At 50.5% G+C, this 23,388-nt stretch overlaps 1 protein-coding gene across 3 annotated transcripts in view; it reads left to right on the forward strand.

The window, feature by feature from the left end:
- Positions 1-23,388, forward strand: part of GART (phosphoribosylglycinamide formyltransferase, phosphoribosylglycinamide synthetase, phosphoribosylaminoimidazole synthetase) — a 1,418,226-nt gene that overhangs the window by 1,186,862 nt on the left and 207,976 nt on the right. The window lies entirely within an intron of this gene.

The following is a 23,388-nucleotide window of genomic DNA, read 5'->3' on the forward strand; positions in this document are numbered from 1 at the left end:
TTCGAGAAGCGGCTGACCCTGAGGGAGTTAGAGACGGATGAGCGAAGGGTTCGGGAAGGAAGATATTTAGGAAGAGAGAGTTGAAGGTATTTGGGCCCCAGGCCCCAGAAGACCTTGTGGACAATGCAGAGGGTTTTGAGCTTAATCCTCGCAGCCACTGGGAGCCAGTGTAGAGATTTCAGTCCTGGAGAGATATAGTCCCTGGGCTTGAGGCAAAGGACAAGTCTCGCAGTTCTGTTCTGGATGAGTTGCAGAGGGCGGAGAGTGGAGGCAGGCAGGTTAAGATAGAGGCTGTTACAGTAATCCAGCTTTGAGAGAACCAGGGCTCAGGAGACAGCTTCTGGGGGAAGGAGAGGAAGGGAAGAATACCTCTGAGGAGGTGCAGCTGGTAGTGTGACTTCTTAGAGACGTCTGATATATGAGGAGAGAAGGAGAGTGTGGAGTCGAAGATGACCCCGAGGTTTTTTGCCTTGCAGGTAGGGGCAGGAAGGGGGCCAAGGGAGGCCGGCCAGAGAGCTGCAGGGAAGGAGGGAGTGGGTGTGCCGGTAAGTAGAATCTCAGTCTTACTGGCATTAAGGCAAAGGTCATTGGCGGCACACCATTCCTGGATAGCAGACAGTCAGAGATGAGGGAAGGAGAGGAGGAGGCCGAGGGTAGCCTGAAGATGAGCTGTGTATCGTCCGCATAGCACTGGAAGTTGGGGAGGAGAGCGGCGATGCGGAGGGCAAGGAGTGCCAGATACTGGTTGAAAAGCCAGGGAGAGAGGTTAGATCCCTGGGGAACACCACAGGAGGAGAAAAAGATGTCAGAGAGGAAGGACCCCAGTTGGACCTGGGAGGGTCGATTGGAAAGGAAAGAGGTCAGCCACGCCAGAGCCTGACCAGTGATACCCAGGTTATCACGGAGACGGTTGAGTAGGATGGCATGGTTGACAGTGTCAAAGGCAGATGAGAGATCGAGTAGAATGAGAACACACGGAGTGTTGGAATCGAGGTTCGAGAGCAGGTCCTCACGGATGTTCAGGAGAGCAGTTTCTATGCATAGTCCGACATCCAGTGGTCACTGCGGAGTATTGCATTTTGTTTTTCGTAGTCGAAAAGGGGACGTCGACAAGGCGTGTCTGTAACACTATCCCTATAGTGACGTGCATTGTACCCACAATCCCTCACGTGTCGAGGTCCCTCAGATTGTTTTTTTCCGCCCAGTTATTGGTCGCCTCTATGCGGAGCTCCTCGAGAGACATTGCGAAATCATTTCTTCGACCCTTGGTCGTTTATTATTATTAATATCTAACACATAGATCCCTCCCTCGACGAAGCTGCAAGCTGTTTCTCCGCCGAGCAAGATCTTCGACGGAAGGACGATCAGAGGAGATCCTTCGGCGTCGCCGAACACGTGGCCTGGCCTCGCCAGTAGGGAGAGTGGGGTTGTGTGATCTTTTTTTTTTCACTCAAAGAATGCCTTTCTCTTTCCCCTCCCTCTCTTTCGAGGTCGCAACCACACTTCTTGCTCTCAGCTATGGAGAGGACGCGCTTTAGGTTTTGCCCACTTTGCAAAGGGAAATATACCTGGAAGGACCAGCACAAACGGTGCAATCGTTGCTTGCCCCTCGATCACAAGGAGGACGGCTGTGCGGCCTGTAAGTTACTTAAGCCCAAAACGATAAAGGACCGCAGGGTCAAAAGGTGGGCGGCCTACGCCATGTCTAGGTCAGATTCCTCGCCCACCGCCGAATGTGACGAGGACAGTGATTACACGGCCTCCGTAACGGAGGTTGTAGACCTCTCGAGGGAGCGTTCTCGCTCCTCTTCGTCTGTCCCCGGCCCCGACAAGCCCGGCTCACGCCCAGCTTATGGGGATGAACACCCCGGCAACAAGGACGCACACAAGAAATCTCATAAACACATACCCCACGGCACGCATTCGTCGAAGACGAAGGCAGCCATAGCGCCAACGGAGGCGCCGGGCCCACCGGCGTCTTCCGCCGACCGTACGCGTCGCCAGCCCTCCCCGCCACCGCTCCCGCGACAGGCGACCGGGCACTCTGGAAATAAGGGCGCTAACCCCAAACCCTCAGGCGGCGACGTGCCTCGTAAGAGTGCGCACATTGCCAGTAAAGACTCGACAGTACCTAGCGCGACGGCGAGCGATCCCTCGGCAGACAGAATGATCGCCGAAAGCCTTGCGCGTACATCTTCGAAGGACGGCCAGAGACGGACGACAAGTGACGCGCCGAAAACCGCGCACAAGGCCAAAGAAACGCCGAAGGCGCCGGAAAGTAGGCTGGGACAGCTCCCACCGTCGACAGAAAGCCCTAGCCTGCCAGAACACTTCTCAGAAGGCGAAGGCACCTTATCTTCGACGCTATGGGACAGATCTAGGCGAATACAAGGAGAAGAAACTCCTTTTTCACTTCCAGACTGCTCTGGCCTACCTCAGTGGACCTTAGAGAAGTTCCAGTCCTGTATGGACAAGTTAGACAGATTCATGGCCATTCCAGAAAATAGGACACCTAAAAGACCTAGGGAGGTACTCCTAGAAAGTCCAAGGGCTAAATACCCGAAGTTGTTCTATAACCCCTTTCAGGAGGATATAAACTCTTACGACCTCACCGAAGAGGACACTCACTTCCAGGAAGGAGAGGAGTTCATTAATGATGAAAACCAACAAGAGGGAGAAGGCTTCCATGAGGACACTAACACAAGTGAGGAAGGGTACGAAGAAGACCCAGGTGAGGGGGACCCAAATCCCTGGCAGTCACCATCAGGGTCTACAGAGCCAGACATTATAGACATCAGGTCTCCTCAGACCACACCAGTTAGGAACCCTTCGCCTGTTGATGATCAGCCCACCTTTAACGCGCTGCTGAGGAAGGCAGCAGCACATTTTGAGGTCGAAACTGGGGAGGTCACCCCAGACACCGACTTTGTGGAAAGGATTATCAAAGAAACCCCCCCCCCCCCCCCACCAGCCAAACAATTCCAATACTCGCCTCTGTTAAGAGTCAAATCAACCCTGCACTGGCCACCCCTGCACTAGTAAGAGGGGTTAATCCAAGTTTTGAAAAATTGTTCTCACCCTCTCAATCAGACCCACTATATATTAAGGGTCACTCAATCCCGGACTCCTTAGTGGTGACTAAAACTAGGAAAAGGGCTGGGGTTCCACTGTCTACCAGCGAGGCACCCCCGGATAAAGAGGGGAAAAAGCTCTATGCCCTAGCCAAAAGAATTACCACCTCGGCAGCGTTCTCAACTAGAATTGCCAATGATAACACATTGCTGGCAAGCTACGCTGATGCGCAATGGGGAAAGCTTAAGCAGGACATCGAGGAAGTTCCTGAACCCCTAAAAACTAGATTGCTGTCTACAGTTAATGAAGGGTCTCTGGTCAACCAATGCATCGTTAAGAATACCCTCGATGCAGCGGAAACAGCTGGCCGCTCTTTGGTACAGGGAATTCTGCTGAAGCGCCACGTCTGGCTTTGCAATTCCGGGTTTAAGGCGGAAACGCAAGCGGCGCTCATTAACAAGCCATTTGAAGAGTCTAACCTCTTTGGAAAGGCAGTGGCGACGCACTGGAAAATGCGAAAAAAGAATTTGATACCATAAAGACCTTGGACCAAATCTCAAAGCCCCCTAACAGGCGGGGATTTGGCAACAAGCGTTCTTTTCGTTGCCAACGCCAGAAACAGAATCAACAACTTAAATATTCTGCCAACAACTACCAAAGTAATAGTGGCCAGTACAATCAGAGAGGTCAATGCCGTGGCAAGGGGAGAGGCCGGGGTTTCACCCCTAGAGGCTCCCAAGCCACCAACAACACCAATTGACAAGAAGATTCAGGTCCCCTCCCATGCATCGCCGGTCGGGGGCCGGTTAACATCCTTTCTTCCAGCATGGGAGGGAATAACATCAGACCGCTGGGTACTATCCACCGTAGCCCGCGGCTACTGTATAGAGTTCAACAGTTCCCCAACATACAGACCCCCGAGGGGACGACGCATGACACCAGAACACCTCGCCATCCTTCTCCAAGAAGTGGACCAACTGCTGGAAAAAGGAGCCATAGAGGTCGTGCCTCTATCTCAGGTAACGGAAGGTATTTATTCAGTGTACTTCCTTGTACCCAAAAAGGATCTAACCATGCGCCCTGTATTAGATCTGCGCCCAGCGAACAAGTTTGTCAAACCCCAAAGTTTTGTATGGTGACCTTGCAGGAAGTGATCCCACTGCTATCACAGGGAGATTACATGACAACACTGGACATGAAAGATGCATACTTTCATATTTTAATGTTGCCAGCGCACAGAAAATACCTCAGGTTCATGATAGAGGGCAAACACTACCAGTTCAGAGTGCTACCCTTCGGCATAGCATCTGCACCAAGGGTATTCACGAAAGTACTGGCAGTGGCAGCGGCCCACCTGCGCAGGTTATCCATCCCAGTATACCCTTACCTCGACGACTGGTTCATAACAGGGGATTCTTACGAGACATGCTTCTCAAACTACCAAAAGACTGTAGATCTTTTGTTCCAACTGGGCTTCTCCATCAACGAGAAGAAGTCCAGCTTAGACCCCAGCCAAGTCAAACAATTCCTAGGGGCTCTAATTCGAACAAAGGACGGCCTCGTCTTCCCCTCCAACGAGAGGGTCCAAAACATGCTGTTTCAGATCCCCCAATATGTGGCAGGTCGGGAGGTGACGGTGCGCAAAGCGATGCGCTTGCTAGGAATGATGGCGTCATGTATGTATTTGGTACCTCACTCGCGCCTGCGCATGCACCCAATACAAGAGTGGCTCAACAGCCAGTGGTGTCAGGCCAGCGGACAATGGGACGATCTAGTGGTGGTCTCGCAGGCCTTGGTTCTCTCGCTACGGTGGTGGACAAAGGAAAACCTGGTAAGAGGGAAACCCTTTGCCACACCCGCAGTGGAAGCCACTCTTAACCACAGACTCATCCCTCACAGGATGGAGGGCTCACCTATCCCATCAGACTGCTCACAGAGTGTGGACTCCGAGCGTAGCATCCAAGCACATAAACCTACTGGAGCTACTGGCCGTGTTCAAGGCACTAAAAGCCTTCCAGGAACACCTACAAGGGAAGACAGTGATGGTCCTTACGGACAGCACCACAGCCATGTACTACCTCAACAAGCAAGGGGGCACCCACTCTCCAGGACTGTCCAAGCTGTCCCAGAATATCTGGAAGTGGGCTCTCAAACACAACATGTTCCTACTGTCGCAACATGTACCAGGGGAACTCAATCTGCTAGCAGACGAACTCAGCAGAGACTTCCCTCTGCCCTCAGAGTACGAATGACAGTTGCACGAAGCCATCGTCTTCGTCGTCTTCACACAATGGGGGTTCCCAGAAATAGACCTGTTCGCAACTCTGGAGAACTCACAATGCCAAGATTACGCCTCCAGAACCAATCCAAGGGGAACGGTCTATCGATTCCATGGTCAGGGAAATTTGCTTACGCCTTTCCCCCAGACTCCCCTTCTCAACAAGATTGTGCACAAGATGCACCAGGAACAAGTTACCATGATACTAGTGGCCCCTATGTGGGCCCAGCAGCCATGGTTCGCTCACTTGATGGAGATGTCCCTATCTCCCCCAGTGAAACTTCCCTGCCCGCACAACATGCTGTCACAGGACAAGGGCAGGACACTGCATCCATGCCCTCAGACCATGAATTTAGCAGCCTGGCTCCTGAGATCATAGAATTTGGACACTTACAACTCCCACAGAGATGCATGGACATCCTCAGGGAGGCTAGAAAGCCTAACACTCACTGTTATTCTAGCAAATGGAAGAGATTTGTCATCTGGTGTAGAGGAAGAAGCATCGACCCAGTTGACTGCTCCCCCACGCACATTGTCCTGTACCTGACCCATTTACTGGACTCAGGTCTAGTGTTCAATTCCATTAAAGCCAACCTAGCGGCACTTTCTGCATACACCACTTCCCAGCTTAAAGTGTCGTGGTGGAAAGTCCCAGTTATCAAAGCCTTCATGGAGGGAGTAAAGAGAATACACCCTCCGATAGCAAACCCAGCTCCCGACTGGGACCTGAATTTGGTACTTACCAGACTCATGGGCTCACCTTTTGAACCCATGCACAAAGCAACTCTTAAAGACCTCACTCTTAAGACCGCTTTCCTAATAGCTATCACCTCCATTAGGAGAGTAAGTGAACTACAGGCGCTTTCTGTTTTAGACCCCTTTGTAGCAGTTCTCCAAGATAAAGTGGTTCTACGCACGCACCCAAGGTTTGCACCAAAATTCATCTCAAAATTCCATGTAAACCAGTCAATAGAACTACCAACGTTCTTTCAAAACCCTTCCAATTCGGGAGAAAAAAGTCTGCATACACTTGATGTGCGCAGAGCTGTCATGTTCTACATGGAAAGAACCAGACCACTGAGAAAGACTAATCAGTTCTTTGTCTCGGTGGCAGCAGGAAGAGAAGGAGATGCAGTTTCAAAATCCACTAGATCTAGATGGATTGTTCAATGAATCACTCTGTTTCTCTCTTGCTAAGAGAGAATTACCCTTCAAGCCAAGAGCAAATTCTACTCGAGGCACTGGGGCATCCATAGCATTCATTGCAAATGTTCCCCTTGAGTCCATCTGCAAAGCGGCAACCTGGAGTTCTGTGCACACCTTTACAAAACACTACTGTCTAGATGCACACTCTAGATCGGACTCCCAGGTGGGACAGGCAAAATTAAGACATCTTTTCTCTACTGTTCCTTCTCACAACCCACCGCCAACTCCGGGTACTGCTCGCTAATCTATGCACAGCATGTGATTCTAAGCAGATTAACAAACATCGAAAGACAATGCATTACTTACCGTAACAGCATTTCTGATGGTTGTATCTGCTTAGATTCACATGCGAGCACCCTTCCTCCCCGCTCGGATGGAAGGAACATAGACACCTTTCTACATCTCTCTCTCTTTTCTGTACTCACTCACGTATAGAAGGCTCCCTCAGGGCAGAAAAAATACAAACAGAGGGACCTCGACGCGTGAGGGATTGTGGGTACAACGCACGTCACTATAGGGGTAGTGTTACAGACGCGCCTTGTCAACGTCCCCTTTTCGACTACGAAAAACAAAATGCAAAACTCTGCAGTGACCACTGGATGTCGGACTATGCACAGCATGTGAATCTAAGCAGATACAACCATCAGAAATGCTTTTACGGTAAGTAAAGCATTGTCATATTACTGTATAGATATTTTTTATGGTTGAGGATTTTGTATATTGTACAAGTCTGCAATTTTTAATTGTATATGTCTATAATTCTTCACAACTGCATGCTTCTGTAACATTGTAATTCTTGCATATTCTTTCTGTTGCGCCCTGCTGCCTCTGGGTATGCAGCGCATTATAAATAAACAAACAAACAAACATAAAGGAAGAGGTCAAGAAGATGCTTGATCTCGGGGTAATAGAGCCATCTACAAGTCCATGGGCTAGTCCTGTTGTACTAGAGCCATAGGCAGGATCCAAGGAGTTGACAATCTGTGTGGACTATAGAGCTCTTAATGCAGTCACCACGACTGATGCCCATCCTTTACCTAGGACAGATGAGCTGGTGGACAAACTTGGTTCAGCCAAATTCCTCAGTACATTTGACCTAACATCAAGCTATTGGCAAATCGCTCTGACAGACCATGCCAAGGAGAACTGCATTTTCCACACCAGGAGGCGTCTACCAGTTTAAGATTATGCCTTTTGGACTAATAAATGCACCTGCTACATTCCAACGAATGGTGAATTATGTTCTGAATGGGATGGAGGACTTCTGCATGGCATACTTGGATGACATTGCAGTGTTCAGCCCCACTTGGGAATAGCATCTTGACCACCTTGGATATGTTTGGTAGGCTCTTGAGCACGCCCATCTGACCATAAAGGCAAGCAAATGTCAAATTGGTCAGAGTAAAGTGGCCTACCTTGGACATGAAGTAGGAGGAGGTGAAATAAGGCCATGGCCTAGCATAACAAGCTGAAGAAGACTGGGCCACCCCCACTACTCAAACCCAATTGAGAGCCTTTTTAGGTCTCACAGGTCACTATAGGAACTTTATCGAGAACTATGGGACCATAGCTGCTCCCTTGAATGTGATGATCTCACCCAAATTCCCTAAGGTCCGGTGGAATGAGGAGTGCACCAAGGAAAGCCCTTAATCAAGTTCCAGTCTTGAGAGCTCCCGACTACAACCAATCCTTTATTGTATAAACGGATGCTTCAAATAGGTGCAGTTCTGAGTCAGCTGGATAAGAAAGGCAGGGAACACCCTATCTGCTTCATCAGTAGGAAACGGAAGGACCGTGAGACAAGGTGAGCAACTATTGAACGTGAATGTTTTGCCATTGTGTGGTCTTTGAAGTGTTAGGGAGAGTTCTCAGAATTGTGCTGATTCCCTTCTACCTTAGAGACCCCCAGCACGTTTGCTGGACTTTAGGACTTTTAATTTTTATCCTGGAGAGAATGAGACCTTTTTCCCACTCTCTCATGTATTTTTCTATGATTTGAACACTGTTTCTTTTGGTTTTGGAGTCTGACAAACTCCATAGGCATCATCTTTTTACATTGTGACACACAACACCTTCAGTGCAGTGGCACAGGGAAGTCTTTCAGATTTCCCAACGGTTTAAATTCCTTCTCTTGGATAAACTACTGTTTCCAAGAGCAGTGAAGGTGAAATTGACTTCACCTACATTTGTAACTTTCTACACCCAGCATACACTATCTTACAATAGGGTGCTGGAGGGGTTACTTAGTATCCCCTTTGTCTAGTTTCTCATGTAACATATTTGTTACCCTTTCTACAATTAATGGCTGGTAGCAGTGGTTTACTTTTGTCTTCCATAGTGTGTTGTTACTGCGGGCTGCGTTCGCAGCTGCACTATAGCACCCAAGGGTGCCCATTTTGTCAAAATGGCCCAGCCTTCTTTTTTCACCATTTCTTGTTGGAAAGGTCTTTCTTGAGATTTACGCTGCGCGCCAAACCAGGTTTGGTCCCTTTGTTCGTTATGTCTTTGGCGGGTTTCACTGCTGAAGGCCGCCTCTGGCTCCAGCATGTCTGGCAGGGCAGGAAGCAAAGGAGGTTCCCGAAACTCCCTGTGCTTAGTCTACTTGGTTACAGGAATGCACCCAAAGGTGATTGGCTGGCTGCCTGTACTTGAAGGACAGCCACCCTGCTGTGAGAGTGACATCTAGGCTGCAAATTAATGGGAGCGACTTGCATAAAATGCGAGGTCTTTTGCTTGGAAGGCAGAGTCGACCACTGGACGAAGGAATCCGAAGAAGAACTTGGAAGAGACGCTTGCTCCAACTCCTGGACCGTTGGTTTGCCCAGTGAAGCCCTGCTGCAGTGCTGAAGCTCCAAATTAGCCTCGACTAGAGAAGCCTGTCATGATCTCTGCTTCCAAAAGGCCAGGACTTACCCAACTCCCTTGGAAGCAGACCCATAACCCAGGTTCCGAGTGCCAGCCAGTCCCAATTGGGACCTTTTGGACCCTGTCCTGGCGCCAGTGGCGCCAGGCTCATAAATATGCCCAGTCCCAGCGCTGCAAGCGCCGGGCTCATAATGCTTGGGTGGACTTACCTGCAGCAGACCATGCTGCTTACTTACCTGCCAGTTGAACCCCTGATCCTCTTCTGTTTGGGACTACTTTTCCTGTTGGGTGGGGCAGGAGCCACTCCCTAGGTTCAGAACACTGGAACTCTTCTGGAAAGCAGGAACTCTTTTCTTACCTAGGCGTGGCTGTGGAAGGAGACACCTAAGCACTACAGGAGGCTATTTAAACCACACCCGATGGATGAATCTTGCTTTGCGTTATTCTGCATCCTCTGCAGCAGAACGCTCATCGTGTCTTCTGCATCTGATCCTGGGCCTAAAGGAAAAAGGCTTACCATCCTGAATCCAGTCTTCAGCAACATCTATAAAGACAAGAAAGAACAGGTTAGCACTACGGTCTTCAGTGACAGCGCATCTCTTACCTGGTCCATCGGCTGTCATCAACGCCTCGCGCAGCATTCCTGCATCTGAAAGACAAAAGCTTACCAACTCTTCGCACGCTCCGGAGGCCTTCGGCGCTGCATCCCGCATCTGTAAGACAAAAGAAGGTGCGTTTAAAGACATTGGGTAACGTTAAATACTCACGTGCCATTACTCCATCCACGCCGAACTCAGTGGGCATTGCGGCATCCTTCAGCAGCTCCGAACTGGTACCTGCAAAATAAAAGGACAGTTAGTGCGCATCGTGAAGCAAGCAACAAGCGCTTACTTACGCGCTTCCAGGCGCTTCTATTCCGCATACGGGTCCATCCTCAACTCACTTCAGCCATTCAACCGCCATCGCCGGAACCCTGCAAAATAAGAGACAGCATTACAAAAGACTTTTAAAGACATTTGAGATACTCGGAACTCACCGTTCGTGAAGTAAACGACGGACAGCAGTCCTCTGAAGTCAAGAGGCCTGCGCTACCTATCCAGTGAAGAAACGGGTTACAGCACCCTGCCCCGAGGCAGATGGAGAGCTCGGCGTTCACTTACCTAAGACATCTTACTCTTCGAGTCAGGCATACAGTGCACAGAGGTCCAGCCCAAAGAGCCAACCGGGTGCTACACATCACTTTTGAAGATACGGTAGTCGCCCAGTCAAGACCGGCGCCTCTGCGAGAATCAGGTGAGCGTTACAAAGCCCTGCAAAGGACAACTTCTCCTCTTGGGTTGGTGGGACCAATCCACCCCAAGACAAACTCATCTTGAAATCCTCTCGAAGCTGGCTGTACTTCCATTGCTGCTGCAGGAACCTATTGCCAGCGAGAAGAACACCAGAATCGAGTGCATCGTTTTTAAGCAGGATCTGAGCTCCAGATCTTCCTGACTTCCTCGAAGCAGGACTGACCAAGCCTGAGTCACCTCAACAGAGTGTTGGACCCTGTTAGGCAGAATCCTGTGCAGTGCCCTTAGGGACCACTACACACAATTAAGACTACAGGTGGCAATACAAGTTTACCTTTGGTACAAGCCTGCACTACTAAGTTATAGTGGTAGCAGTAGCAGAGCAGCCAGGCTTATCTCAAGAGTATATGAGCAGTAGCACAGATTACACAAAGGGACCACAATTACTGTGACTCAAGCAAACACTGACTCAAGGTTTCAGGTAAAAAATATAAGTACATTTATTTTTAAACCATCAGTTATAAACACAACACCTCTATTAAACTTTAAACAAAACCACACATTAAATATACTACAATTAACCAATTCACTTTGTACAGTATGTCTCAAGGTAAGTACCCTGTGTTTGAATGAACCGGTGTTATGAACAAAACATGATACCGCGGATACGGTTGCGATCACTTTTTGACAGTTTGGTCTACTCAATAAACGCGCATCCATGACATGAAATGCTACCGGGGCAAAGCACACTTAGCACCTGAGATACCCAGAGGGAGTTGGAGGCAAAAATCACAGGCAATATTTAGGTTAGGCAGACAGTATCGAGAAACACTCAGAAACAGGAGTTCAAAAGTCAAAGGGTCGGAGCCAGGTTTAAGTGACACTGGAGACCTGTGCCGAAGATCACACCGTTAGACAGTTCACGATTCAGCGTAGCCCAAAAGTACTGGGATATTGTCAATGTTCGGAAGCAAAAGTTATAAGAAGGAGGGAAGACAAGGGCGAGCCTTGAAAATGAAGAAAAGGGATTCACCCAGTTTCCTCGAGTAGAGCACAGTACCTTATTCCAACGATGCAGCTGGTGCCCTGGCAGTTGTTTCTGTTGGTTTCCCGCAGATCCACGATTCCTGAGCTTCGTTGTGAAGGAGGACGTCTGAAGGGGGTCTGCACCACACAGGGATGAAGCCGGCAGCAGCGACAACAAAAAAGGTGTGCTCCTTAAAAACAGGAGAGGCTCAGCACGTGGCTATCCGGACCACTACAGCAGTGTGCAGCGATTTCGACCACGGCGGAGATCTCTGGCTGAAGAAGATGAGCTGGTTATCCCCACCAGGCTCAAGGGAAGAAGACTCCGGACTGGATCTCCTCTTAGTCGTTGAAGGGAAGATAGCTCAGGACTGCAGCAGGGCTTCACCGGGACGGGGTAGTTGCAGCAGCCGTCATTCTCTCTGCTTCTCTTCGGTTCCTTGTAGTTCCAGAGGCGACTCTGACTTCGAGTCCAAGAGACCTGCCTTATATGCGCAAAACCCCCATTCACACGGCCTGGCTGTCAATCACGCAGCAGGGGGGTTGTCCAGCCGGGACAACCACCTCAGCCAATCATGGCAAAGTGCGGCTTGGGTTTCCTAGGATACCCTGTGCAGGGGGTGACTACACCCCTTCCCCACATTCAGTCTACCTAGACACCCAGGCGCCAAGAGGAGGGCTTGTCTGCAGAAGCCCGCCAAAATACGGTGAACAATGAAGGCAAACCTAGTTTGCTGCGCAAAGTAAAACACAAGAAGGACTTTAACAAAAAGAAATGGCGAATAAACCCAACCGGAGACAAAAGAAAGACGATTTGGTCAAGCGGGTTTATGTTCGAGGCTAATGTAATAGCCAAGAACAGTACCACGTTTATCTAATATAATCGCGGTAGAAAAGTTAGGGTAGATACCACTGCCACCAGCCAAGTCTAAATGTTAAAAGAGCGAAACAATGCTCAGGAAGGTACAGACAGAAAAGGGGTACAGATTAGCCCTTTCCAGTACTCCCTGTAAGATGGGGTGTACTGGGTATGTGATAAAAATGACTATGTAAAGTAAATGGCAACTTTACCTTTCTCTTGGGGACAGTAGTCCGCCCCAGCGTAATGGATTCAGAGGGAAGTCTTTAAGACAACCCTGGGTTACTGCACTAAAGGTGCTGTGTAACCCGTACAAGAACAGGGGCACCTGGAGTGGTTTGCTCCAGTGCCCAAGATCACACAATGAGTAAAAACACATAGGCCAAAACAAATGTAAGAGTGGAAAAAGGATGTACACTCTTACCAGGTGGAAAAAATAAACTCCAGAAATCCAGCAAAGCTGCTGGGGGACTCACTAGCTGAGGGAAATTAGCCCTAGAAGGAGAATTCTCCCTTACAGACCCCAGAATTAAGGGAAGTCAACAAGGTGTCCCAGAACCGCAAGGGTGCTATTCGCGAGAAGATGAAATCGCAAAGTGCCACTGATCTGAAGTTTGCCCATTGCTGCCGCTGACCTTCAAACCGTAGTGCAGGAGTCCCCTGACGTACTCAGTCTTGTCCCCACGACTGAGGCCCAGGAACCACAGGATCTGCCATACTACAACAGGAACAGAAGCCAACTGGAACCAATTTCTTCAGACCTAAGGTACTGTGAACTAAGCTTAACTCTTGCTGTTAAGTTTGCTTGCCCTCAGTTGAGGCTTGCATTTACTGACTTTTGTAGAGTTGCTTCCAGCTCTGCCTTTCACAAGACTCCCAGCTTGTGGCGCAACAGTGATTTCTTTTTCAACAAAACTCTCTATAACATTGTGCAAGACTTTTGCTTACCTTCAAGAAGAACTTGAGCTCCCCTATACTTTGCTAAATTGACATTGGCTGTCCTGGCTCCCTGATAGATTCTTCTATCCTCTGACTTTGTGTTTTGATCTGTCCCTCCAAAAAGTCATACATTCTTTACTTGTATCACTGGGTACGGGTTAATCTACATTGCATCGGGGGCTCAAAAGTACTTACCTGTTTGAGAAACTTGTTAACCATTGTTTTCTCCCTCTAACCTTTTCCCTTTTCTACACCAAACTCAGTATTGCTCTAAATGTACCAGTGATATATCAATGTCCACAGTGTCCTAGTTATTGAAGTCACCTGAGGGTGTAGGAAATGTCTGTGTGCCATCCCAAAAGGGGTTCTACTGATTTATAGAAACTGAGAGTGTGTACTTTGAAGTATATTTAAGTGTTACATATGTGCTCCCTTCTAAAGAAGACTTATTCAAACAGACTGTTAAATTAATAAGGAACAAGTTACTTACCTGTAACTGTTGTTCTCCAGCATGGGTCTGGCATGAATTCACATGCTCATGAATATTCCCTGTCGTCAGGCTGGGAATCCTCGGTAAAGACAAAATTCAGTTTGTTTTGTTTCTGAACTGTCTTTCTACTAATAACCAATCACTGGTCTCTGGGTCATACTGCCCCCAGCCAATGACTGCCCTCTACCTAAGCCCCTCCTATGGCAGCCATCTTCAGATTTGGTAGCACGTAAAGTGGCAGTAGGACCACGAGAAGAGCCGCAGAGGGGTAGGAGGGAGGGTTCGCATGTGAATCCATGCCAGACCCATGCTGGAGAACAGTTGCAGGTAAGTAACTTGTTCCTTCTCCAGCATGGGGTCTGGCATGGATTCACATGCTCATGAATACAAGAATACATAGCAGTACACACATGCACAACCATGGGAGGTGGCAAGGCTCAACATTAAGCATTTCAACAACTCAACATTAAGCATCTCTTACCTCCTCACCAGGCTCACCTTCAAGCAAATGGGTTGCTCAGCACTGCCTGGCCGACTCTGGACTCCTGCCTGGAATCCCAGTCGACGCAGTAGAATCTCGTGAAGGTGTTTGCCAACCTCCACATAGCAGCCCTACAGATGTCCAGCAGGGGCACAGCAGACAGGAACGCCGTGGTAGCAGCAATCGCTCTGGTTAAATGGGCTCTCGGACGGCCGGGCAACGGTCGGTTTGCCAACCGGTGACAGTGCATGATGCAGCCGGAGAGCCATCTGGAAATGGAAGCCTTCGAGAGGGCCTTCCCTTGGTTCACAGGACCAAAGTTCACAAACAGCTCTGATGTCTTCCGAAGACTCTTTGTGCGGTCCGCGGTCCACATACAACTTAAGCGCTCTAGCCACATCCAGCGAGTGCAAAGTCCTCTCGGCCGGCGACAAAGGCGACAGGAAGAAAACAGGTAACACCAAGGGCTCGTTGAGATGGAAGTCCGACGGCACCTTGGGCATGGAGGAGTGGTGCGTCCTCAGCACTACCCTTGTCTCGTGGAATGTCAGGTATGGAGGTTTACAGGAGAGGGCCTGTATCTCTCCCACTTGTTGTGCGGAGGCGATGGCCACAAGAAACGCTGTCTTCCACGATAGGAACTTCAGCGGTGCCGAGTGCAAGGGCTCGAATGGGGTACCCATGAGCCTGGTCAGCACCACGTTGATCTCCCACGCCGGGGCCAGAGCCTTCACTGGCGGGAACGAGTGGAACAGTCCTTTCATGAACTCCTTCACCAGGCGGTGAGAGCACAGCAACGACCGCCCTGGAGTTCTGGTGTAGAGGGAGATAGCCGCCAGGTGTATCTTGATGGAGGCGTGTGTCAGCCCCGCCTTGGCCAGCAACAGCAAGTACGGCAGCACTTGAGGGGCCGTAATCCGTAGAGGGTTGATCTTCTGTGCACGGCACCAGACCGAGAACCTCTTCCACTTATGTCCATAGTACTTCAGAGTCAAGGACACCCTGGCCTTTGCAAGTACCTACTTGCAGTCTGACGGAAAATCGTAGCTTTCGAACTCTAGTGCTGCAGGAGCCAGGCCTGCCGGTTCAGCGATCCCGGGTCGTCATGTAGGATGGCGCCTCCTTCCCCGGAGAGAAGATCTGCATCAGTCTGCAGTTTCACTGGGGGGCCGTCCAGAAGGTCCGGGAACCATATCTGTCTCGGCCACACCGGTAAGACGAGGATCATCCTGCACCGGGACCGTCTGAGTTGATTGAGTCGCAGAAGCAACGGTGGTAACGCGTATAGGAACAGGCCGTCTCAGGGGAAGGAGAACCTCCAGCACTTGGTGTTCGCCACTGTCGCGAACTGGTCGATCTGGGGACTGCCCCATTGTCGAAATAGGAGATCCACTTGATCCTGCCGAAGCTTCCACTCGTGGCAAGAGTGCAGCTCCCTGCTGAGTGAGTCGGCGACAGTGTTTTTCACTCCTGCCAGATGAAAAGGTACCAGGAACATCCCCTGGACGACGGCCCAGTGCCACAGATCCTGTGCTTCCTTGGATAGGTCTGGGTATCTGGGGCCCCCCTGCTTCCAGATGTAGAACATCGTCGTGGTGTTGTCAGTGAAGATCTGCACCACTTTGCCCTTGAGGGACGGAAGGAAAGACGGGAGGGCCCAGAACATGGCCTGGAGCTCCAGGATGTTGATGTGCAGGGACCTCTCCTCCCGGAGCCAAAGGCCTCTTGCGTGGAGATATCCGGTGTTAGGGAGAATTCTCTGTAAAGGCTAATTTCCCAAACCTAGTGAGTCCCCCAGCAGCTTTGCTGGATTTTTGGGGTTTAAATTTTTCTCCTGCTAAGAGTGAGACCCTTTTTCTCCCACTCTTAGGCATGATTCAGAATGTCCTTTGACTATGTAATGTGTTTTATGGGCTATGGGGTCTTTTACTCCATAGGGCTTCATGTGTTTTTGGTATGTGTGTTACACAGCACCCTCAGTGCAGTAACACTGGGGTGTCATAGTGACCCCCACACAGACTCCATACCCTGGGACTGACTACTGTCTCCCAGGGCATGTAAAGTCACCATTGGCTTTACTAGTCTTAAATTGTGAACAGAACCAGTACAAACCATCATATTGTGGAAGTACTGGTAGGGGTAATTCGATTGCCCCTGGGTCTGTTTTCCAAGGGGGCACTGTCCAGTCCCCCCTTGTCACGTTTCTGGCTGGTGGCAGTCGATACCATGCAAAATATTCCCCCAGAATATTTCCAATGGGATTTTCCCATTCATTTTAAACGCACCACTTTTTGGTGCAATGTTAAAGATACCGCCAGGTTATTTATTTAATATTTATTCCCCGGTTGGGTCTTTTTGCCAAGACTCGGTTTTAACATGGCGTTTGTGTTCGCCTTGGAAACCCTAACCCGAGTCGAGCCCTTTGTTCCACTTTTGGCAGGCTTCTGCACAGAAGCCTCCAAAAGTGGTGCCACTATGTCTGGGTCTACAGGATGTGTGTGGAATAGGCACCCTGGACTGAGTTGCCTTGGCAACTCAAGTCGCACTCTTGTGTGATTGGCCCAGTGGTGAGCCGCCCGGCTCACCACTTAGCATGTTTGATTGACAGCTAGGCTGATGAATGGGGGTTTTCTGCATAAAAGCAGGTCTTTGGGGACTGGAACTTCAGAAGTCTCCACAGGACCTAAAGAATCCAAAGAGGGGAGAAGCTGAGGTATCTACAACGACGACGCCACCGGTGGAGCCCTGCTGTACGAATCTCGCCACTTTCCCGACGACAGAGAAGATCTTCTTCCAGGAGAGTCTTCTTCCCTTTCAGCTGGTGGGACCAACCAGTTCGCCTTTTTTGCCTTCCTAGATCGTCTCGTGGTCGAATCGCCCCCGGCGGCCAGATAGCCACGCTTCACCACTACCACGAATAAAAGGGTAGTACCTTTTAACCGGGAAACTCCGCGGCTGGTTTCTTCCCTGGCAGTGCAACGACCTCCAGCTTTCCTCCACGTCGAGATCTTCTCTTCCCCTGGACGAAGCCCCGACTTGCACCCGCTGCCAGGAACAACTGCCCCCGCTGGAGCTTTCTCACCATTTCAGGTACTTTGTCCCGCCTCGTCTCCCTTGCAACAGACTGTCCAAGGTGTCCCGTAAATCCTGGACTCTCTATCCTGTGGTGACCTCGGACCTGTTAACATTACCTTTCTAACTCGATCCAACCTCTTTTTGACTTTCCTGCAAAGACTTTGAGTGCATTTCCACTGTGTGATCTTGGGCACATTCCGCCTTGCTCTCTCCAAGTGTGGGCCTGGCCCATGAACTTTTTGCTCTACAGTAGACTCTGCCTTTCTTGACTTGCTGTGGGTTCTTAAAAGTGTTGGTACTGTGTGATTTTCCTATTCTGCCCTTTTTAAACAAATTATTGGAGTGCCATCTAGGGTTACGCTCTCACCTCTGTTTTGCTAAATAAGTGGTGTCTTAACCTAGACTTGTCAAATAATTAATTAGGGAGGTGTATATATTTCTAGTGACTGTGTTTGAACTTGCTTGACATATTAGTGCTAGTGTATTTTTACAAGTGTGTGTTTTAAATAAATAATTATATACTTTTATACCAAAGCTCTGGTCAGTGTTTGCTTGTGCTACTGTATTTTTAGCCCTATTGTGTATAATCTATATACTGCCTAACTCTTCTTGAGAGAAGTCTGACTGTTCAGCCACAGCTACCAGGTAAATCTGGGTGGTACAGACTGCTACCAATTGGGTTTACTGCTAACACCTGTAGTCTTAAACTTCTTGCAGTGGTCCCTAAGGGAACTGCACTGGTTTCTGCCCAACATCCGGTGTGCGCTCCCCATCCCTCCAGGGAGGCGTCCCTCGTCAACGTCTCCTGATGTGCTGGGGTCTGGAAGTCTATGCCCGTCGCGAGGTGCGCACGGGCGCCCAACCACCGGATCGCTTGACAGAACGTCTCGTTGAGGGAGATCTTGTCTTCGAAGCTGCCCACTGCTTGCATCCAACGGGCATCGAGGAACTCCTGCAGTGCCTGCAACCTGCATAGACGCACGAGGTAGATGCACGATGACATCATGCCGAGTAGGGACTTGATGGACCCGTTGTACCTTGCCCAGGATGGCCTTCGTCCTTTCCTCCGATGGTGAAGTCATCCGTGCCACTGTGTCGAGTCTGGCTCCCAGGAACAGGGCGTCTTGCAACAGTACCAAGAGGGATTTCATGAAGTTGATTGAGAATCTCAGATCCGTGAGCAGTTGGATGGTCTTCGCTGTGTGATCGACGGCGAGTTCTCTTGACCTTGCTCGGATGAGCCAGTCGTCCAGGTAGGGGTATACGTGGATCCCCTGGAGGCGCAGCCGCGCCGCCACTGGTGCCAGGCACTTGGTGAAGACCCTCAGCGCCGGCTTCAACCCGAAGGGCAGGACCTTGAACTGGTAGTGTCGGACTTGGACCACGAATCGTAGGAACTTTCAATGTCCTTTGTGTATGGGGATGTGTGAAGAAGGCATCCTCCAAGTCCAGCGACGACAGCAAGTCTCCCCCCTCCAGCTGTCCCAGCACGTGCTGAAGGGTGACCATCCGAAACGTCTGGGACTTGATGTATTTGTTGAGGCAGCGAAGGTCTAGGATGGGCTGCCAGCCGCCGGTCTTCTTTCGGACGAGGAAATACCGCGAGTATACTCGAGCCCCAGAGCCTCTTCGGGACAAGTTCTATCGCGCCCTTGTTTAGCATTGCTCGTACCTCTAGAATCAGCTGTGGCACGTGGTTTTCCTTCCTGGCCACGGGTGGTAGACAGGGACACTTTCTTTGGAGCTCCAGGGTGTGCCCGTGGGCCAGGGCATTTAGCACCCTAGGGTCGGTGGAGATGGACTCCCACACGCTGATGAAATTCACCAGCCGGCCTCCAACCGGGGTGCTCGGGTGGAGGCCTGACGTCATGGCCAGTTCAGTCATGCTTCACCGAGGCTTTTCCACCTTGGCCTCCTTGGCGACGACGGCGGTGTCCTCTGGCCTTGCTGTGGCCTCTGTAGGCTTCCTGCGACGTGGAGTGGGCCACCTGGCGGTATGACGCGGAACTGCCACCGAATCCTTGAGTCATCTTGAGACTTGCCTCCGGAGGTCCGAAAGGACAGCAGTCGTTGGAGAGAACCCAAGGCCCGGGCCGTCTCGGTGTCCGCCTTGATGGCCTGCAGTGACTCGTCCACTGCCTTGCCGAACAGGTTGTTCCCGTCAAAGGGCATGTTAGTACCCTGGTCTGCACGTCCTGACGGAAATCGGTGGCCTTAAGCCAAGCGTGCCGGCAAAGGCAAACGCTGTTGCCCATCTGGCGGTGTCGGCAATGTCCGTGGCCACCGTGATGGCGTGGTCCAAAGCCACCTCGCCTTCCTGCAGGATTTCAAGGGCTTCCGCTCTCTTGTCGTCTGGGAGCAAATCCAGGAGGGGAGCCATCTTGAACCACAGCTCCCTGTCGTAGCGTGCCACGATCGCGAGGGTGTTGGCCGCTTTGATGGTCGTCGTTGCCGACGAGATGACCCGTCATCCCATGGCGTCCAACTTCTTCCCCTCGCTGTCCAGTGGGGAAGTGGAAGTTGATGCCGTCGCCCCTGCCGATTTCTTCTTGGCCGCCTAGGAGACCACCGAATCCGGGGGCGGCTGTGCTCTGAGGCACATAGGGGCGGAGTCTGGGATCGGGTACTTCTTCTCGTACCGGTCCCTCTTCGCAGGAGCCGTGGACGGGTTCTTAAGCAGTGACAGTCTTTCGTCCCAGATGTCGTCCAGTAACGGGACTAAGAGTACGGTCTTCCTCTTGGCCTTCAGTCGTTGGTAGAAGAAACCCTCCTTCTTCTGCTCTTCGGGCATAGCTGGAACAGCTCCGATGCCCTGGCGATCATGGCGTGAAAGGAGCCAATTTTGTCGGGGGGGGAGGGAGGAGGCCCAGGCAGGGGGTGATGGGAGATCCGTCCCGTCGTCACCACCACCACCGTCGTCGTTTCTGTTCCCGTCTCATCCCTTGTGGGGGGGATGGAGGTGAAGGATGGAAGGGAGGGGGAGGATGGATTCGCCTATGCTTGTTCGGTGGGCTCCCCGACGGTCCAGATTCTGCTGGATCATCCGCTGGGGGTAAGGGCAACCTTGTCCTTATCTCTGTACACAGGGTCTGCAGAGCCATGAGGATTGCTCCTGAATTGTCCTGTGGTGTAGGCATCGGTTACGACGGGAGCGACGGCAGGGGTGCAGGGTCCTCCGTTTCCTCTGCGGCCCGCTGCTCCTCGTCGGCCCCACCGTTGCTCTCTACGTCCGCCTCGTCGGGATCCCTCCTGTAGGACCTGACTTCCTCGAACTTCTTGTCCAGGATCTTTTTGACGCCAGCCAGCTCATCCTCTGAGGTGGTATCTGTGTCTGTTATGGCTACCGTGCCCCCCCCCCCTATTTCTCGTCCCGGGGTTTCACGGTGGTCTTCTCGATAGGCTGGAAAGACGATTCCCTCTGTGGTCGTAGGGAAACTCTAGGCCCGGAAGTCGTCTTCACTGGGGTAGCCTCCACAGGCTTCGCCAGGGCCGTCACGACTCCTTCAATCGAGGCCTTTGCCGGGTGAATCGGGGCCTTCACGACCTTTGGCGCGTCTGAGGCCTTCACCTTAGGGGGAGGGTCACCGCCTCGCCCCCCCACCCCCTTGGCTTTCTCCGTCTTGATCGACCGGGGCTTCTCCCGAAGCTTACCCGGGTTCTCCGACTTCCTTTTCCCGCAGCCAGAGCATTGGCTCGTGGATGATGGCATTGGTGACATTGCGCCCTGCCTGGCAGCCGAGGAGCCCGAACCAACGGCGCTCCCGGTACCCGCGGACTCGCAGTGCTTTGCCTTGTGGTGGGCCCCTGTTTCCAGAGCGCCCTCAAAGGTCTTAGAAGACCGCTCGGACTTCTTCTCACCTGCTGCTGGGCTCTTCCCCTCCAGTCAGTTGGTGAGCCGAATACGACGGTCCTTCATTGTCCGGACGGACATGTTCTTACAGAACGCACAGTCCTCCACCACGTGTGACTTGTCGGCGTGAAGGCAGTAGAGGCAACGGGAGTGCTAATCTTCCTTGAAGACATTCTGTAGTCCACATCCTGGGCAGTTTCTGAACAGTTTAGATCCAATAGGTGTCGAATCTCCTTTGTCCTGGGCCATGTCTGAATTGGGGTAGGCCTCAAGGTCTTCTGGAATCCTCCAAGAAGTGTAATTCAATGAAAATCCACCCTTGAGGGGCGTAGAAAATTCCGAAACGGGTCCCCGTTGATCGGAAGAAGAATCGGTGGAGCTTGAGGCTCGAATTGACCAAAAATATAAGAGTAAACTCTTCGAAAAAACTCAACACGCAGTAAAAGCTTGAGAGCTAAAGCACGAGGACTCCCAACACTTGAACGTGCAGCAAACATATGAAGATGGCTGCCAGAGGAGGGGCTTAGGTAGAGGGCAGTCATTGGCTTGGGGCAGTATGACCCAGAGACCAGTGATTGGTTATTAGTAGAAAGACAGTTAAGAAACGAAACTGAAACTGATTGTTTGTTTACCGAGGATTCCCAGCCTGACGACGGGGAATATTCATGAGCATGTGAATCCATGCCAGACCCCATGCTGGAGAAATTATTATTTTAATCAAGAAACCTTGAGTGGAAGTGTTATTTGGATACTTGTCACTGTGAAACTCTATGTTGCAACCCTGCAGCTCATATTGACCCCTCTTGAGATGAGCCTGGCTGCTCAGTCACTCTACCAACTTGTGTAGTGCAGCCTTATACCAAAGGTTGGTTTACTTATTTCCAAGAGGACTAGGCTGGTGCAGTCTCACACAGGGTTACTGCTGCAATCTTGCCTAACATATGGGATCACTTATCGTACCCAAACTCAAATTCTAATTTATAGACTTTTCAAAACAACAAGCTAGTGCAAATCACCCAACAGTATGATCACCCTCATATTAGCCTTGCCTAAGGTTACTTTACATGTGTGTGGTCTTGTACTCTGTGGTCTATATGAAATTGTGTGCCAACAGATCCAGAAGGATGAGAATATCAAAAAGGTACATTTACATTGCAGGTGAGGTTTCTTCATGCATCATTTTGTCATTTTTAACCCAGACCACATTATGCCATCAACTTCCTGGATTAAGACTATTCCTGTTGGATCGAGTAGATAAACTAAGTTACTTGTCCTGCAGGTCTGTCAGGATTTTAAAGATTTATGGCTGCAGGAAGAGAATTATGAAGAGAGCATTTGAGGTTTTAAAATAAAAAATGAAGTCTGCTGTGTGTTTTGTCTACTTCAGTTACTTTGTTTTTAAATGAAGTAACTCAAAATGATGATGGAGCAACGTGTTTCACTTTAGGTCTGGATAAGCATGTCACCTTTGAGGCTGACTGTTTTTTGGAGGAAGGAAAGGTATCTGGATGTAGGGCTAGGCCTCCTCATAAGTAGGGCTTTTTCTGTGGTTGTGCACCACTCTGCAGAAGAGGTTCATGACCTTGGTTGGGTTCCCCTTCTATGTACTCCCTCAGTCCTTTGTGGTATTTTAAATGGTGGAATATTCTGTCACCAAAAGCAGTCATTCTGTGCTTTCTTAATGTCAAGAGCTGCAGACGAAAACAGCATTTGTACTGTTGAAGTCCATCGTAATGTGCTTTCACAGAAGGTGGCAAAGGCTGGAAACGGCCCTAAACTGAATGTTTTGATTGTGGGGTTGTTCTTTAGAAGCCCTAATAGGGCCTCTGTTCTTGAGCCCTGGGTCCTAGATCTGGTAAAGCCAAGGATACTAAATCATTTTTCTGTTTGGATACAGAAGTGGACCAACGGATTTATCTACTGAAGTGCTCGATTGAGAACAATAAAGTGGGGGT

The sequence above is a fragment of the Ambystoma mexicanum genome, chromosome 7p, assembly GCF_040938575.1.
Source record: "Ambystoma mexicanum isolate Mex_15411 chromosome 7p, UKY_AmexF1_1, whole genome shotgun sequence".
Lineage (NCBI taxonomy): Eukaryota > Metazoa > Chordata > Amphibia > Caudata > Ambystomatidae > Ambystoma > Ambystoma mexicanum.